At 34.5% G+C, this 4139-nt stretch overlaps 1 long non-coding RNA gene across 1 annotated transcript; it reads right to left on the reverse strand.

Moving 5' to 3' along the window:
- Positions 1–2549: 2549 nt before the first annotated feature.
- LOC145111311 (uncharacterized) lies at positions 2550–3832 on the reverse strand. The gene is made up of 4 exons (XR_013710239.1): positions 3798–3832; positions 3615–3696; positions 3245–3456; positions 2550–2912 (listed from the first exon to the last, which is right to left on the reverse strand). It is a non-coding gene; the product is annotated as an uncharacterized LOC145111311 (long non-coding RNA).
- Between the last annotated feature and the right edge of the window lie 307 nt (positions 3833–4139).

Raw genomic sequence — 4139 nt, forward strand, 5'->3', positions numbered from 1 at the left:
GTCTAAAAAATTTTAAATGTTTAAATTTCCTAGCAATTTACTTTTTCGACCCCCTACCCCACATTTATTACATACAATGCCCTCATTGTATGCATAAAATAATATAAAAGCAATAAAAAGGAGAAAAAGGAACAGACTCCCCTGGGGTAGTAGTAGCGAGATCTAATTCTGAAAGTGTGAAAAACTTGAACACCTTGAATATGTAACTGGAACTTGGACTTCCGTGATACGTGTGAATGTGCTGGCAAAAATGTGAATCGAAAACTTGCATCTTCAAAAAGTGTGGTGCGTAAGATCCTCAAAGCATAACATTTCAATGTGGAAAATCATACGCCACATTGTAAGATTAGAAGAGTATAATAAAAATGCCAATGTTAATGGTCACAACGTGGTGTCGAACTAAATCGAATACTGAATCTTGATGGCATTGAGCTCACGACGTGAGGAGTGAAGGCTCACGTCGTGAGAACTGGTTCGTCATGGATTGCAATTGTGCAATAATTCTTCTATCCAAGTGAAATGCAATTGAACTTCTTAACGGATTAAGACTCTTCTAAAACCTCTGTTTTTCTGGACCCTCTCTTTCTCTAATCTCTTTTCGCACACGAAATTCACCCCACACTTATAAAAAAAATGTGGGCTTCGATTCTTATCTATAACGCTCACAACTTCTTTCTCTCAACATTCTAATAATTCTGCGAACAAAACAAACCATTGGTTGTAACAGGAAAACAAACATCTACCATCCAGTTACATGTCTTTAAAAACAAAATAAAAATAAAAATAAACACACCAAAAATAAACTAAGAAAATAAAAATAAAAACTGAAATAAAAATAAAAGGATATAAATTCTTCAAACATCGGGTTGCCTCCCGATAAGCGTTTCTTTTTGTGCGAGTCTTGAGCTGGACTCTCAACTTAATAAACTGTGAATACGCTCGTTATTAATCCATCCGTTTCATCGAATACTCTCTTCATACCAACTTGTAAAATTTGACCTCTCATTTCAATTTGTGGCCAAACGAGCGAGCATCTATTTAGTCCTAGAAATTTAAAAATGGTGGGGACCGGTTGGTTGCTTGTCAGAAAATGATCGTTCTTCAGAACCTTCTTCAAATATGGATATGTCACCCATGCATTGAAACACAAACCAAACTATCAGGAGCTCGCGTCATGCTAATGATCATATCATGATGTTGTTCTTGAAGTTCTGGTTGCTTTTGTTCATCGTCCGAGCATTCCGCTAGCAACTTTCCAGCTCCTCCAAATTTCTTTTTGGATGAAATTCCTCATCTTCTATCTCTAGCTCAGCTTGTTCTGGTTCGTCAGGAAGGATGTCATCCATCCATTTTTTCAGCTCCCTTAAATCTTCGTCTGAGTCATATCTCTCATCTTTTCGCGCTAATTCTCGTTCCACTTCCTCAAGAAAAGCGTCAAAAGCATCGAGATTTGGAAAATACATTAAAAAAAGAACTGAAAACAAAATAAATAATAACTAAGAAAACTACTAAACTCACGTCGTGAGAGGTGCCCCTCACGTCGTGAAAACTAAACAAACAGAAAAATAAAAACTTTGCAAAAATTAACTTTTTGCGGTTTTTACCCCACAAAAAGGATCGATTAACGTAAAGCAATTAAATTAACAACTAAGATAGTCGTTCCCCAGCAACGGCGCCAAAAACTTGATGCGTGCAAATAGCTACACTCAATTTTATATTTATAACCTAACTAACTTAACTAACTAAATTGCATGTAGGCAGTGTACCTAGTCAAATTATAGAATAGTTGGGTAAGTCGAGTGTCGATCACAGGGAACGGTTTTGACTAATTAATCTATCTACTACTAAATTAACCTAATTACTAACAAAGAAATGGGATTTATCTAATTTTGCAAGTTTAGATAAACTTAATTCTTTAACACAAATTCAATCAGTAAACAAAACACTTCTGTTAGTTCGAATCCACTTTCCCTCAATGGTTTATAAATTAGTTATGACAATTACTGTTGGTTACCAATTAAGATAATATTAGCAATTTAGTTCTAAATCTACTAACATTAATTAGTTCATGTAAATCAAAGTATGTTCACACTTAAGTTAACACAGAATCAATTATTTAATGGATTGGAGCTATGTAAGATTGATTAACAAAACACAATTATATTCATAATTTGAGTTCTATAGCACAATCTAATTCAATAATTAATTGCTTAACTAAGATTGGTTTGATCCCAGCTCTAATAATATAATATTTACTAAATTACCAGGTATTCTAATTCATGCAAATTAATGGTCATCAACTACACAGAATAAGAAATCAAAGCAATCAAATACTAAATCAAACATGCTAGGTTCAATCAATCCAACACCAGTTTTAACCAACAAGTAAATCAAAGCTAAAGTATTACACCATGAGTTCCAGCTTCATCTAGCTAACAGAAGCAGATAGATTTAGTTGGACATACTAGCTAAAAGCCACAAATAACTCATATTCAAAGACATGTTTAAAGTGTACCAAATTCTTAAACTAATATGAACTTCTCCTCTCCTTAGATGCTAATAGCCAATTCCAGAACTTTTCTCCTTCTGAAAATCGTCTCCAGGAACCCTCAAGGCAGCCAAAAAGTCCCTCAAATCGTAATGAGCAAGAGTATATATATACTTCTGATTTTTCTGAACTCACATCGTGTAGGTAAGTCTCACTACGTGAATAGTAGATTTCCGTGTTGGCTAAGGACTCTTCTTCGCGATGTCTATCTTCTGGAAGATTCGTGTTCACGTCGTGAATCTATAAGCCTCACGACGTGAAGTCAGCAGATTATGTAAGCTTCTTTCTTCTTTTATTCTCCAAGCCTCCAAAGTTCCATGTTTTGTCATTTTTAGTCTTTTTCTCCAAAAATACTTCTACTTGGCTGCAAAGAACAATTTATCCTCATAAGTACCATTATTCAATGCAAATAACCAAAATATTAATAAAAATATATGTAAATATTGCCTAAAAACATGTATAAATATGGCAATATCACTACTCTCCCAAACATGTAAGCCCCCTTTCTCATACCTAGCCAATGACAAACAAATATAACCCAACAAAATCATAGATTGAAGCAACTACAAAATTCTAACTTATTTCTTTATGCATATAGATAGATGAGAATGAGACAAAAGCATAGCCTAATTACATAGGTCTCCATCTCCTACGAAAAATCACACGACCAAGGTGAACAGAAAAAGGTATACTTACAAGGACATAACATAACAACTCACTGGTCTGCCTTTCTCGAGGCATATCTCTGGATTGGGATTGTCCTTCTTGCACTTGAGGAAGGAAATATTTTCACCTCTGCATCTGGTCTATATGTGCTTCAACGCCGACGAAGCACCGCCAATTTCGGAATAGGTTCTCCCACATCGTCTATGAAACTCGCCATTACAAATTGATCTAAATAGCAATCCCTAATCCAACAACAAAATCAACGTCGTTACCTTCCAGATTCCAACCCGCACATATATTTTTGATGAAATCAGATCAGGAAAAATTAGGGAACAAAACATGTATATAAAGTATAATAGAACATAAACTTAGCGATCATCATCAAATTAGGGTTACGCACCTTTTTGCTTGAGACTCCACCAGAAAATGGAAGTGGTTTCATCAAAATCCCAGTCTTCTTCAAACTTGTTTGTCCTCTGGTTCTATAGAAGCTTATGTAAAAAAAATCAATTTCTTGGGGTGTAGAGAAATAATCAAGAAATGACGAAAAACATTAAAAAAAAAAACCAGAATTGTCACTTACTTCTGTAAATTGAGAAGGGGTCGATCCAAATTTTGAATGAAATGAGAATGATGAAAATGAAAAGGATATGGGGGGATATAAGCCTTATTGACCTCAAATTTCTCCTCAAATGACGGCTAAAGATAGGATTCAAATATGGAAAAGAGCTAGGTCAAAACAATAAGCCCTTAATAATAGGGACGATATGAGGTTGATTGACTTCTTTAATGTTTGACCGAATAAGATCTGATTCGTCACTTATGCATAAACTTGTTATATATAATGTTTTAAGGGTTGTACCTCTTAAAATTCAGCATTTGACCAAATTTGCATAATAAGTAGTAAAAGATATATATATATATA

This window comes from Lactuca virosa, chromosome 5 (genome assembly GCF_052849685.1).
Source record: "Lactuca virosa cultivar CGN04683 chromosome 5, Lactuca_virosa_CGN04683_v6, whole genome shotgun sequence".
Lineage (NCBI taxonomy): Eukaryota > Viridiplantae > Streptophyta > Magnoliopsida > Asterales > Asteraceae > Lactuca > Lactuca virosa.